The sequence below is a fragment of the Zonotrichia albicollis genome, chromosome 7 (assembly GCF_047830755.1).
Source record: "Zonotrichia albicollis isolate bZonAlb1 chromosome 7, bZonAlb1.hap1, whole genome shotgun sequence".
In the NCBI taxonomy this organism is placed as follows: Eukaryota; Metazoa; Chordata; class Aves; order Passeriformes; family Passerellidae; genus Zonotrichia; species Zonotrichia albicollis.
Window position 1 is genome coordinate 39,330,581 of NC_133825.1, and position 14,629 is coordinate 39,345,209.

The 14,629-nt window shown below is 42.0% G+C and overlaps 1 protein-coding gene across 1 annotated transcript in view; it reads left to right on the forward strand.

Annotated features, from left to right (window-relative positions):
* SORCS3 (sortilin related VPS10 domain containing receptor 3) overlaps positions 1-14,629 on the forward strand; it is a 262,386-nt gene that overhangs the window by 23,330 nt on the left and 224,427 nt on the right. The gene's annotated exons all lie outside the window — the stretch shown is intronic.

Genomic DNA, 14,629 nt, shown 5'->3' on the forward strand with positions numbered 1-14,629 from the left:
CCTTGGTGGATTTTGGTTGGACTTTGAGTCTTCATGGGCACTCTTGGGTATTTAAGAGAATTCTCTTAAGATGGATATTCATGCTGGCCAGGGAGCTGTTTAAGAGTTTAAGGCAGTTTAAGAGTTAACTGTGCTCTATGCAGTTGTGCTGTTTCCATGTATCTCCTTCAAGCCTTTAACTCCATAGCAACCACATGTGCCTGTCTGCCTCCTCCCTGGCTCTCCTCACAGCCTGATTAATGTGCACCAAAGGCGGGATGTTACTGAGTGATAAATTCTGTAGAGTTGGTTCTTCTCATGTTTTGCTGTGACCCATTTACCCTCCTGGGATTAGAGCTGACCCTCAAATTATGTGACTCTGCTATTTCTGAGGATGTTCCCACCTGCTCCTATCTCATCTTGTAGCCAGTCTACTGTGGTTGTTTTGTAGTAATTTTCCTCAATAATGTGATTTTTTTTCCCCAGGTAATTTACTGCAAGCAAGAGAAGCTGTAAGTCTATTTTGACATAAAACTAAAGTAATTCATAGGCTCAATTTCTGTGTTTTTGAAAGAATATGCATAGTTTAAGATATGCTTCTGAATTAATTACCTAGAGGAGGAACAAGTAGCAAGTAAATCTGTTTTTTCCCTGTTGCATTTTTTTCTCTATGTTTTTACTTAAATAGCAATTTGCTTCTATTTCAAATGAAACTGGTTTTGTTTGTGAAGTGTGATTTGTTTGCTGAGGTAAAGTTGAGTAACATAGACAATCTCTAAAGGTTTCACCATAGGAATGAACAGGCTACTTGTGTGTACCTTCTTAAAAAGCAGATAAAAGCTGATGCCCTGAGCTGCGCTAGTTGATTATGGTTGTTCTTTTACTCCCTTGCAAACAGGTAGCAAAATGTGTTACAAGAAAATACAAGTTAAACCAATTTTCTTGGCCATTGGGACTAGGCTGTGAGTTTGCATATGGCCAATTACCTCTGCTCATCTGAGAAACAGTAATTTCTTATGTGTGGTAACTTAATTGTTCATAATTGGCTTGTCTGTACCCCATGATTTCAAAGCACCAGATAGATGGAAAAGCTCAAATGGATCTTTAAACAGATGTGATCCAGACAGCCAGCAGTGCTTTTTGCAGATAGATGGCATGCCAGATCTATGCAGATGTACAATGTTTTTTCATTATCTGCTTTGGACAGGATGGGGACAGAGAACAAAGACTCTTGTAAGACTGCAAGCCTCCACTTTACTTGCTGGAGACAATGTAATAAGCCAGCTGTCTTTTAGGGATTGCAAAAGAGCCAAGGAAACCTCATGGCATTTGTGGCCTTGAAAACAAAGCCACTGCAGGGTGAAACTCTGTGATTTTTTGCTCACCCATAGTAAATTATCATGCTGGTCTTTTGTAGACTCAGTCATGAGTAAAAACTCAAAGAATCCCTTAAGATGAAAAATTACCACATACTGTGAGAATATTAGGGTTAATGTATACTTACCTTGACCTCATTCTGCCTTAGGTATTGGAAGTGACCGCTGTGGCAAAGCAGAACTGTGGGTTAAATGGACCCTTGTGCTGACTTAGAGTGGCCTTCCCTGTGTTTCTGTGGCATTGTCACTGAAACTGGGAAAAACAAAAACTCTTCAACAGCATTTTTAGTGTTAGAGAATCAAGGCATTACTTTATTCTGGCCAGGATGTGCAACAGAAATAATTTCATCCACACATTGCTCAGGTTGTGCAGAGAAAGTCATTCCATCACATGTTATTTTTTTCTAGAGTTTTCAGGTATTTATACAGTCAAAACCCATAGGAATTCATTGGTTCAATGTTCACTGGTCCCAAGTTAAATCTCAGTATTTGGTTTCCTATTGGTTATAAATCCCTTTGCCTTCAATGTTAATTAGGTTCTCATTATCTTATCTCTCTTTTCCCAGACCAGGTGTCAGGGCTGAGGTTTGGAGTTGATGTTCATTGATGGTCATTATCTTTTGTGCGTCTTCTGAGCTACTCCCAGTTTGTTGAGATGTTAACTTCATCAGGCCTCAAATGGTGAAGTAATCCTTGGAGGAGAAGCTTCAATTTTCCTTCCTCTGGGCAAAGGTGAACAAAACCCTTGACTAAACTTACATAAAAATTTTTAAACTTGGAGTAATTTCCAACAGGAGTAGTGAGATAATTTTAGAAGAGTTGACATCCAGTGAATCAAATTCTTTCCTTTAAACAGCCATCCTTATGAGAGGCTCATGATCCATCCTCAAATCAGTCTTTTGTCTTAGTGGAATTCTTGCTCTGAGGAGAATCTGGACTTGTATATCATAGGATCTGAGCAGGGTAGTGTGCCAAGAGCAAGGCACAGTGGAGAATAACACCTGCTTGTTGGTGGCTTGCTGGCTGGCCTGGCTGCTGTGCTTGGTGGAAGAATGCTGGAATGCCAGGGAAGGTTATTCTGGGAACAGGATTTCTTAAAAGAGGATACAGACAGGTTGCAAAAATCTCATACCTGATGGCTGTCATCTTCTGGATATTGGGACAGCATCAAGATCTGCCAGTTGGAGCAAAAGTTCTCAGTCAACTTTTGGTTCAAAACCAACTTCAGCTAAGAAAGATTGTTGTGTGGAGCAGTGTAGAGCCCTGTATTCAGTGTGCTGTTAGTGCCACTTCAGCCTGTGGCATGACAGTGCCTCATCTCCCTTGAGAAGCCATAACCAAGTGCAGAGCTCCCCCAAAACTGGCAAACTGAAGGTTAGCACAGAGGGAGTGGGGAGGTGCCCTAAACCCTGCCAGAACAGGAGGTGTTGAGACCTGGACAAACAGAAAGTTGAAAAAAAATAAAGCAAAACTAAGATCTCAGACTTGTCCAATTTTAGGAAGTACTGAACACTTCTTTCTTTGCTGGTAGCAGGGGGTTTATGACATTAATGCTGTCTCAAATTGGTGACTGCCTACAATTGTCTTGCACTTCTCTGTGACTGGATTCTACTGTACCCACAGGGATCAAAGAGCTGCAAGAGGAGAAGATACTTAGCATGAAAGAGTCTCAGAGATGCTACTTTAAACAGTTCTGATTTCCTCTGCTCTAGAAGATAGTGGTATTGTTATGTTCTTGCTGATTCATGATACTTTTTATTCAGAGGAATACAATTTTCCCAGTCTTTGATTTAGCAAGGGGTTTGATTATTGAACGCTGAGACTTCCAGGGTTATAAGATGTGATCTTAAAACGAGACTTGAGTGATTTAAAGAGTTACTGTTCCTTTAGCAGAGTCAAGGTAAAGGATTTTTGCTGGAGCAACCTTGCTTTAACTCAGCATGGAGTCAAACAGGTTCTTGTGCTGGCTAATTAACACCTGTGTAATATTTACGCAACTTTCCTTTGTGTTTTCCAAACTGAGCTGTCAAACACTGGCAGCCTCTAAAGTACAGGAACTGCTTGTGGATTCCTGCTAAACTCCTTTAAATGAGTTTATCAGTTTGATGTGGCTGCTTCTTGGTAACTTGTGGTGGTAAGTTGAGAATGGTACTTTGACTTCAAGTTTGGAAAGTGGTTTATTAGCTGAACATTAGGTGTAGGGAAAAAATCATGGGAGTGCTGTTTCCTCTGGAATGTGACAGCTGGTGCACTAGTGTCCTGTACTGCCTCTTCCTAAGGACTGCAACCTAAAACATGTTTGCAGAAAAATAAGAAAAGAAGAAATTAGTTTTGCTTGGGGAGTTTGGTGATTGGGAATCCTAAAAGCTGGATTTTATTGTCTACATTTATTACTGTTAAACTAACTGATGCTTTGAGGGAAGTTAGAAAACCTTAGTGTTTTAGGAAGCATTCTGTTGCCATCATGGGACTGTTCGATATTTCATCTTCTCTTTATTTTTGGCTGTGAAGATTTCTGCATTAGAATGAGATATCTTGCTTATGAGTCTGTCTACTTGCTCCAACTACGGCCAGCTTAATCTCAGATGTAAACAGCCTGAAGACTTGCTTCTTCAGGCTTTGTGAGAATAAACATGATTAATAAAGGGGAGATGAACATGAGATTAAAAAAGCTTTCTAGGGAATGCACTGATATCCTTTATGGTACTGTTAATACTAATTTTGCAGAAGGGTTATTTTTGCATTACTGTGTGAAAGTCTGAGCTCTGGGGAAACCCTGCTTTTAAGCTGCATGAGGACTTGCTGTACATTCATTTCCCAGGTGGTACAGGGTTAGAGGTTGCACAGAGTTGGTGTGACTCTCTCATGGTTTGAACATGTTGGGTTTTGCAAAGTTCATGGAGATCCTGCCTGGAGAGCTGTGCATGTTGGAAGCCTGAGCAGTTCAAGCTCTGAGGACTCAGCTGCCTCGTGCACTCTGCATTGTGCCATATGACAGTTGAATTCTCCTGGCAGCTGGCCGAGCACCGCGAGCTTACGTTTCAGCAGAAGGCTCGCTGAATGAATGTGCTTCTGCAAAACACATTCAGTTGGTGTCTTTTCTGGGGGAAATCTGTCAGAAACTTCTGAGCAGCTGTAGTTGCAGCTTGCACGTGGGGTAGGGATTGCCTGGTGGTAGGAGTGGGTGAAAAAGAGACAATCTTATTGCTTGCATGTTTCAATAATAGTGCTGGTTGAATCTCTAAGTATTGAATTCCTCTGTGCCAAACCATTGATATTGACAGGACCCTTGTTAACCTTGACACTTAATGGAATTAATGATTTGTAGAAACTTAACAAGATGATTATTTGATGATTATTCAGTCCTGTAGATTGCTTGAGATTGCAGTGATTCTACTGATTGCTACAGCAGCAGGTTCCCACTTGGCTGTTGGGTCCAAGCATATCTGATCCCTCTTTGCAGAAAATGAGATCCCTGCAAGCACAGCTCACTTTGTATTGTTGGTGAGTTCCTTTTTGAGGAGCTGATGACTCCCTGCCCTGTCCCATTCTCCCACAGCCCTTCATGCACACTCCTGATTGCACACTCCAATCCTTAGGAAGATGGTAAGGCATGAGGGAAAGTAATTAATTTCATGCCAGATGGGGAGGTTGTTTCTCCCAGAAAACTTTTTAAAGTCTTGCAGCCTCTGACTCTCCACATGGTATCCAAAGCTTTGAGGGAATGAATGCTTCCATCGGTGTGGATAGCAGTGTATGATGCCTTGTGCTCTGAACCTGGAACAGGAGCAGCCAGGGACCCAAACTAGTTCATGAATGTTCATGAGCAATTGTTTCTCTTGCTGTTGTGCTGTTATGCAGTCAGGAGCAGGTCTTGCCTCCTACTCAGATTCCTCCTTTGGAAAAAGAAGAATCGCAAATGGATTTTGTCTCCTTGCTGCTCAGGGAAGTTGAGTGTTTTGGTGATGAGACATCAGCCATGTATGATCTTGGGATTTCTGATTTTTAATCTGTATCATTTCAAAAAAAGAAAGACACCTGTGGGAAACTTTATGGTTTGCAATCCTTCTTACAGTGAAGAGGTTATGACTTTTTTCCTCTTTGTATTGTCCTGCAGTTGATTTTTGAGCCAGGTAGGGAGAATTTTCTGTGAGTTGTTCTGTTTTTTACTTCATTTTTTTTCTTCTCATTGAAAAGAAGCTCTTATTCTACAAGGCAGGAGGGACTTTAAAAGACTGAATTGGTAAATATACACTGCTTTCACCAACCATTCATTATTCCCATGTGTTTATTTGCTGCTTCTTACATCTTTTTCTTAAATTCTTTGACCAATTATACTAGAATTATTTTGGGGAAGAAAGTGTGAAGAAATGAAAGTTTCTTTGAAATGCCATAGCTTTTCTATTTTTTTGTGTGTGATTTCTTTTTCTTTTTGTGTGTGCTTTATTTATGGTTGTTTTCTTAAAAATAATATTTAGCAAAGGTGTTCTTTTGTATTCAGTTGTGGGGAACCACTTCAGTTTTTCAAGTCTGGAATAAGAACAAAATGTTTAGATCAAAAGGACAGAGAAATGTTTGCTTTTGGTCAAAGGAATATGCTATTAGAAAGATGTTTGGAAGCAAAATTATTGACAGAGCTCTAATATTTAGGTACTGAAAAGTTTCTAAGTGCTTCTTGTGCTTTATAACTCCTCCCATTTATTGATAACTTGAACTTTCTCTAACCTTAGCTCTTCCAGCAGCTTGTCTGGCTGTACATTCCATGTTGAATCCCTTTCAGAAATCCTTCACATATAACTTTGGTTTGGGCAAATACATGTGTAATGCATTACAGCAAAGAACCTGAAAGCAGAATGAATAGTGCTGTCCCATTTTCACTCCATTATATTTAGCAGTGTCTCCAAGCCATGTATTTACTAAGCTTCAGCAAAACTTGGATTCTTTGAATCCAGTGTTTATCTGGGAGTTTTTTTGTCATGGGCTGGGTTTTTTGTCATGGGCTGGGTTTTACAGGGTGGTAACATGACAGTAATAGCATTTCCATCCTGCAGAAGAGTGCATTCAGGAATATTACAACCAATTTCGTAGAAGGCTCTGTGACAGGAACATTTCTTAAGTGGAGGAGTTAAAAGACTGTAGGCACACTGTGGTTCCATCTGACTGTGTGTGTGCTGCCAGCTGAGGCTGTTGTGCTCGGCTGTGCTGCAGCCTGTTCCCGTGGCCTCCCCTGGGCCAGCGCTGCCAAAGAGCTGATCCATCAGGTGGAGGACTCAGAGACTCCAGAATGTCTGTGCAGTTTTCAGCTCTCTTTTCCTCCCCCAGAATTCATCACCCATTTTATCAGGGTTGGCACAAGGTTTGCTGTGGGAATGAACAGCTGGGGGTGGTCAAGTGGCATATGACTACTGTTTCTGGCAGCAGCTTGGGTCTGTGCTGCATCAGGGTGGTTGCATAACCAGCCCTTGGTTTATTTCTGCACTGACCAGCCATTTGGGCTGTCTAGTTATGGTGTAATTATATTTCAAAACTTATTCTTCCTGCCTGCTTTTATAGAGCTATATAGCCTATAGATGCAATGCTTTTTCAACTGGATGAGAATGCCCTGGTGTTCCCCCCTGACTGGGGGCATGCTGTGTCTCAAAAGGTAGCATTCTCCTAGTGCTAGGTAGCCAGGGGCTGATGGGAATGGAGAAATGAGAAAAAGGAAACCATTCCTGACACTTCAGGTCTCATTGGAGGCTGGAAGGATTGGAGTCTTTTGGGCCAAAATGCTGCTGCATTGTGTTCTGTGTTTACTTGAAGCTTGGAGCACTCATGAAAATTGTTTACAAGTAATTTTGAGGTCATTACTTGAATTTCTGGTCACCATGGGTAGTTTTTTACATTACTCAGCCTGCCTGTCATGATCCAGCACAGAGTGTAAGGAAAAGTAGTAAAACACCGGGGAGTTTGAGGGTAACAGTTTAGCAGCTGTGCAGGTCAGAGCTGCTTAAGTGCAGATCAGCTCTTTAGATTTCACTGAGTGTTGCTCTGGGTTTATCCAACTGCTTGGTGGTTGCAGATTTGCTTCTGCTTCTACTTTTTTGACATGTTTGATAGGGCTGATGAGTTTCCTTTTGGGGTTTTTTATGCCTTTTCAGGTATTTTTTGGCTTTCCCAACCTCCTGAGGATCTATTTCTCAACCTTTCTTGGGCAAGGGGTTATATTACTGCTGTTATTTTAGCTGGACTTGGAACCAAGTCCTAGTTTTACTTAGAGCTGTATGGCTGTCAGGTGGGAAAGCTTGGTTTGAAAAGGTAAAAATACTCTTCCCTCCTGTGTGTCAATAACTATAAAGTCCTTTCCAGACTGACTAAATGTTCTGTATTTAAAGCAGTGCTGTGGAAACAGATCCATTTGGCATTATGCATTAGTTGGGTTATTAACAGACGTGGGCTATTGAATGCTGACTACATTTCCTACCAGTGAATCATGGGAGCCTTCAGCTCACTGCTTTGTCACTCATTTGGGATTTAAGGGTTGGTTATAAATATGGGGTCCAATACTAGATGAATTGGTGAGTCTCCTAGGAGATGGGTGCCAGTGCTGGCATGCAGAGAGGGATTATTTGAAAGCTTTATTTTACTTCATCCTGCAGGGAGATGTTGCCCTGATTCTGATGTGGCTGCAGGTGCTCATAAAACCTAGGTGCTTTATCCTGAGACAGGTAATATTCTTGGCAGAACTGGGGTCAGTGACTGGAAGCTTTAGGAAATTAGTTAATTAAAACACTTCCTTTACAACTGTTTGACAGCAGACTGACTACCATTGAATGAACTGTATAGCACTAAACATGACTAAAAGTAAAATAAAAAACTGTACCTTCCTGCTCACATATCCATCCTTATATGTACAGGCTGATAAAAACCATACAAGAAAATAAAGGTCATAAGGGCACATTTGGAAGCCAGGCTTCATTTTGTTCAGCTGTGTTAACAAAACTAATTGAAATAATCTACTTCATGATTTGAGTTTGTGTTTCTTTTAAGAAGACTTGGGTTTCTTCTAAGAGGACATGGTTTAGGAAGGGTTAGGTGTAAAAAGACTCAGAAACATGGAATGGGGAGTATGATGTTAAAATGCTTTGAGTGGCAAAGCTGTGTTAGGAGAGTCCTGTGGTTTTTGAAATCCCCATGTCTGGGTATTGTTCTTCTTCATTGTGGTAATGTCACTGTTTGTGGGACTGTTGTTGTCAAGAATTGGTGGCAATCAAAAGATCAAAATCAAAACTAAAAAGGTGGGGAGGGTGAGTGGAACTTAAATCTGAACTTGTCCCCAGGAATGTCTGTGGGGATGGTAAGTTACCTTGAAGAGGGTGGGAGTGAGCACAGTGAGAATCTCTAGAGTGGTATTTGCAGAGAGATTTCAGGGTGTGATTGTGCCCTTATGCATCCCCAAAGCATTAGTGCTGCAGAGAAGCTGTGCTTCTGTCAAGGGTCAGTTTTAATGCGTGACCTGGAAATAGGAAGAGAGAAATAGCAAATATTTACTAAATTATAGAAGTTGCCTGACTTTGTTGAACCTTCTGAAATACTACTCCATGCTCGGAGGGAGGTGCTTGGGGAAGTTTTGGGTTCAGGTAGGCAGGAGGCTTGCAGGTTTGATAGGAGGGCTGCAGGAGCCTCTGTGCTGCTGGGTCTGTCCTGGTACTTGTCTCTGGTGAAGCAAATGGAAGTATGTGATCTTGAGGAATAGAATTGATGGTGTCACTTGGTGGCTGAGCAAAGTGTATGATCAAACTATTTTCTTAAATGGGCAGAGATTAATTATTTTTTTTTTTTCCTCTGTGGAAAGGTGTTGGGGGTGATCTCCCATAATCATTAGGGATGGACTGAGGACATGGAGTGTTTCAGCAGCTGCAGGAGCAAAGGAAGGACTGGCTGTGTTCTCTCAGCTGACCAAGTCCTTAGGCTTCCCCATCTCCTTTCTTATTTAATAGTGAGTTTGAGGACCCTGGTCAATGGGAATCAGCAATTCTGTTTTTCCAGTGTTGTGGAGCCCTGGGAGGGATATGGACCAGTGTGAGTTGTCCCTGAGAGGCCTGCAGTGGGGCTGGAACCTAGGGGTGCTCAGGAAAGCAACCTCTGTTGTTGAAGCTAAGGCAGCTTCATTTTTGTGGCACTGGATTTCTTTCTGGTATTGTCTTTCTGTGTTGTTGATATACATTGCAGTAACTCTCGTTAAAGTCAGAGACACCTTTAATAGAGATTCAAATTGCTCAACTGTGACATATAAACTGCAACAGCAGCCCACAATAGATATGTTTATGTGACTAGAGCCATCTGACTAATTCATAGCAATTAACTTTTTTTGTAAATTGAACATGTTTTTCTACTTGCATATTGTTCATTGGCAATTTGGGATTTTTTTCAGGTTTACTCATTCTTCAAAATTATCTCCTATGTATCTCCTATGACTCATTCTTTGTCCACGGCTGACTCATGAACTCCTTCATACAAGCATTTAGTGTGCCTGTTAATTTGAATTAGCTTCATAGGTCATTTGGCATTGGTTGGGTGTCCAGCTGGAAAAGTCCAAATGTTGGGTTTGAAGTCCTGGAGCAGAGGTCAGATCAATGGGACAGAACTGTGCTCCAATATTTGTATAAATTTTCTTTCTGTGAATCTTTAGATGGAAGTATGCTCATTGAAAGTCTTTTAAGAAAGGTTACACCAAAAGATGCTGGAGTAAGACCAGGGCCAGATTGTAGGTTGTCTGGAGAGATAGGATAATGCTGCTGAAGTAAATCTTTAGCAGTCTCTTGAGGTAGGTTTTCTCATGGCTCATCAAGATTGGTAAAAACTATTCTTCAGCAACAGTGTATTCAACCTTCCCTTTTGCTGCCTGGGCAGGTCTGACTGTAGACACAGGCATGGATGGGAAGCTGTCAAGTTATGCCCCTGTTTTTACTTGGTACCTCTCATGTGAGTGTTCAGTGCTGAATGATGTTCATCCTCCCTCTGTGCTGCTGCTGAACTCAGGAGAGACAACACCAGGGTTTGCCAGAGCCAGGAGCTCCTCTCTCATCCTTCCTTCAGGGTGGGGTTATGCCTGTAGCAGAGAGCAGGGTGTGTGAGATCTTCTCATTTGCTCCTCACTCAGCCTGGCAGTCTGATCTGAAGGAGATGTGGCAGGTATGCCGTCATCTGCAAATCCAGCACTGGTTGGGTTTCACATCTTGGACATATCCACATATTTCAATCTGTGATATGTCTGTGGTTTTCAGGAACACTCTTTATTTTTGCTGTAATGAGCATGTCCTCTGGCAGAGGGGCAGAACAAACAGCTCAGAGAAAGGAATGTGTAAGAGCTGCAGAAATAATTCCAGCTCTTCTCTCAGTGCCTCTTTATTCATTTGTGATCTGTTTAACTGATTTATAAACTGACTGTGGGACAGGTCACCCACACTTAGCAATTACAGCATCCCAGCTAAAGATGGGATGTCAAGTCAATAGACTTGATTCTATTTGTCTCTGGTATTGGCAAAAATGCTTCTTGGTCTCTGACCTGCTGAAGGTTCCTGCTGGTCCCACTGGGGTTGTGCCTTGTCAGGGCCCTGCTTGGCAGAGCCTTGCTGATGGATGTTTAGAAGGAATTGTGTCCTGTGAAGAGGGAGGTGGCTGATAATGGCTAAACCAACTGTGTTAGTGAAAATGAAATCCTCCCTGCTTCCAAACAGATCTGAAATACTTTGTCAGTGTACTCTGGAATTGTAAGAGTGAGCCCCTTTCCAAAATGACAGGCAATGGAGATGGCTTAGCGTGGAGAAAAGGCTCATCCTTACCTTGTGTTACAGGCTGAGCTTGCAGGTTGCTGCTGGTGGCTTGCATGTTTTCATTTATCTCATCTGTCATGGATTCCTAACGCTGTGGGGGCAGTCTGGCAGGCAGAGGTTGGTTAAGCTATGTCAGAGCTTTTTATTATTGAGACCACGTTCAGTCTGTGGATGTTAGTCAAAGGTAAATTAGAATGCAATTGATATATGCATATAACATGCATATTAATTTTAAATGTGTTTATTGCAATTAGTACTATTAAAATGAATGCCAGAGGAAACAGGGAATGATTAACCTCACATGAGCTTTGTTGTAATTTGTTTAAGAAGTTCAAATTTAAAATGAGACAATCAAAATGTTGCTGGTTGATAAGGGGGGAAGACAGAGGGGGAAGTGTTTGAGCACAGCTTCCCAGTGAGTTCATACAGAGCCTTTGCCACTCTCTTCTGGCTTGCCTGGGTGACTCCTCCTCCGTTGTCTCTCTTATTCCTGATAAAGGTTTTAGGTTTGGATCTGAAAGGTTTGTGGTGCAGCATCTCTTCTCTTTCTTTGTGATACTTTCTGCCTCTGTCATTTTCTCAGTGTGCTTTGTTTTAGAGGATCTTTGTGGGGCTGGTGGGAGAAGCATCAGGGGTGCCTCACCAAGCCAAGCAGGCCTTGTGCTCAGAAGAACCCCAGAGGATGAAGTCCTCCCTGGTCACAGATGAATTTAGAGTCTCTGCAGGCTGTGATCTCATGTAGGAGGGCAAGAGGAGGCTGAAATGTTTGAAGCTTAGGCTGTGTCTATTGGAACTGTTGGTTGGAATATTCTGCTGGAAGTGAGAGAGTCACCTCTGGTATCCCAGTAATTATAAATCCCAGACCTTGTGTTGATGATGTTAAAAACTTTGTTTGCTCTCATGCAACTGGTGTTCCCCAGTAGGTGCTGTTCCAGGAGAATAGATAGGTGAGGCTTCCAGAGACAAGCTGAGCAGTGCTAGGGCTTAGCCAGTGGGTGAATCCTAGAAGAGGAACAGGAGACACTGGTGTGATTTCTGTCCCTGGGAATCTGTCTGGACTGTGATGTTAACTATGTCTTCTGAAAGGGCCAAAAGGGGTTGTTTCATCCCTTCTGTAGCCTGTGTGGTCTCACTTAACCCTAGGGATTAGGCGGAGAAAAGCCAAAGAGCTGATGTAGAGATCTAGCAGAAATTTGCCTCAAGACAAGTGCTGTGGGTGACTCACTGAATCCCTCCTCCTCTCTGCCAGCCTCTGCTGCCTACATAGATTCACTTCTGCTGATGTATTCTCATCCTGGTAAACTGAACTCATGGTGGAGACTTTTCTAGTCCGCATGGTTAATAATAAATACAATAATAAAGCTCATCATCACTTCAGCATTATTATATAAGTAGAAATCTGTAAGTAGATCAGGCTTTGTTCCATGAACAAAGAACAGATATGAGAGCAGAAATGAAAGATGCTGCATATTAGAGCCTTGGCTGCTATGCAAAAGTAGGGTTGCATTACAGCTGTGGCCCCTACTATTCAAGTGACATAACTTTGATGTTCCCTCCTTCTTTCATCATGAACTTCTGGCTTCTAAGAAGACTGATTCTGTGTTTCTGGGTGTGCATGTCCTGTGCAGAGACCTAGTTATGGGAGAATTGGGAGCTGCTTGTCTATGTTGATGCTGCTATAGAGAGATCACAGTGGAGTGATACAGAAAAGATTTCTTTTACACAGATACACACCTGGCCTACTGCAGACAAAGTGCATTTGGTACATGAGCTTGTGCCTCTGCAAAGTGCTCTGCACATGTGTGGATTGAGCCAACTGTAGGGCTTTCTCTGCTGAACCCTTTCAGATTATGCAGCCACATCCCAACTATAATGACGAGGCTTGTCCTCTTTCTGCTTCTCACCTCCATAAAAGTGGGGCCAATCTCTGTGCAACTTTAGAAAATTGAAATTATGGGTACTCTAAAAAAGAAATTATGGGTAAGCATGTGCTTGTTTTTTCTGATTAATTCTTCTGTCCGAAGGATGACTGAAAGACAGCTTGGAAGAAGGGTGTATTATTTGCCTGTTTGTTTTCATAAATAGAGCACAGCCCTTCAAAAACAATGGCAAAGTAATGAACAAATTGAGAGAAGCCCTAAGGAACCATCCATGGACTGTATCTTGGGTAAAGGCCCTTGGAATCCCTGCACTTTAGTTAATCCAAGATCTTGGTGTTTGATATTAGTTGGAGCTTCAGAAATGCTCTTTGTCTTCTCTACAGCCAGTTGAAAGGAAAAGGCTGATTCATGTTTGGAGAAGAAATGTTTCAACTGGCCTGTCTCTACAGATTTCAAAGGTAGACATGTTCTTCAGCATTTGCCAATCTGATATCCTTGTGATAGAGGCCAGAGGTTTATTCTGTTTTCTGCCTCTGCTGCAGAATGGTTAAGCTTTATTTGTAGTCTAAAAGGAGTGACAGCATGTGGCTTCATTAGAGCCTGCTGCTCCTGATTACATGACGGCATGTCCCTGTCTCTGTTTTGGTCACAAGCTGTGATACCTTTGGTTTTGCTGGGGGCAGCTCATTGGGAATACATTTTGCTTCCCAGACAGTGTAAATAATTTTGTGGCCAGCACTGTAGCTGTATGAACTTCATGGCTGTCCTAGTTTTAGAAGACATTCGTGTATAATGGCCAACCTTCCAGACAGAGCCACTAATAACAAGTCATGTAGGAAAAACCAATGTGTAGGAAATCCACTTGATAATGACTGCATGATGCTGTTGCAAACAATCACATTCCCAAATAACATTTGTCTGCTTCTTATCCATCATTTTCCTTCAGCATCCCAGGAGATTTGCTTTCTTCATCCTGGGCTTCCTTGGCATATTTATTTTCCAGAGGGAAAACAGAGGTCATTCAATACAAGACCCTTGAACCAACTTTTCTGAATCTGATGAGTACACTGCCTATGACTCATGGATAAGCAGTTGTAAATCTGCTGGCTTTTTGAGATTTTTGGGGGAGAGACAGCTGGGAGAGGCAGTTGTAGGTGTGTGCTGTTCCTTTGCTGCATTAAGCTGCCTCAGCAGCTGGGGTTGCAGCTGTGGCACTTACACCTGTGCAAATAGATGCATGTGCCCAGTTTTGAGACCTGTGCTCTGGTGCTTGAGGTTAAGGCTCTGAGAGAGGCTTGACTGATTTGACTGGCAAGGTGTAACCTTCTGTGTACTTCAGAATGGTCTGTGGCTGGGTCAGGGCATAAACTGTTGTCCACAGACTCTGCGTGCTACACAGAAGCCAGGGAAGGATCTGTTGTTTTTTGAACATCAGCCTGTGTCTGGCACTTTCCCAGGGAGATAACTTATTTTTATATTTATAGGTACACTTATTCTTTTTGCTACTTCCTTTTTTTTTTTTTCTTTTTCTTTTTCAAATTTTGTCTGAATTCGCATAAGCTGATTTCAACCATGCTTG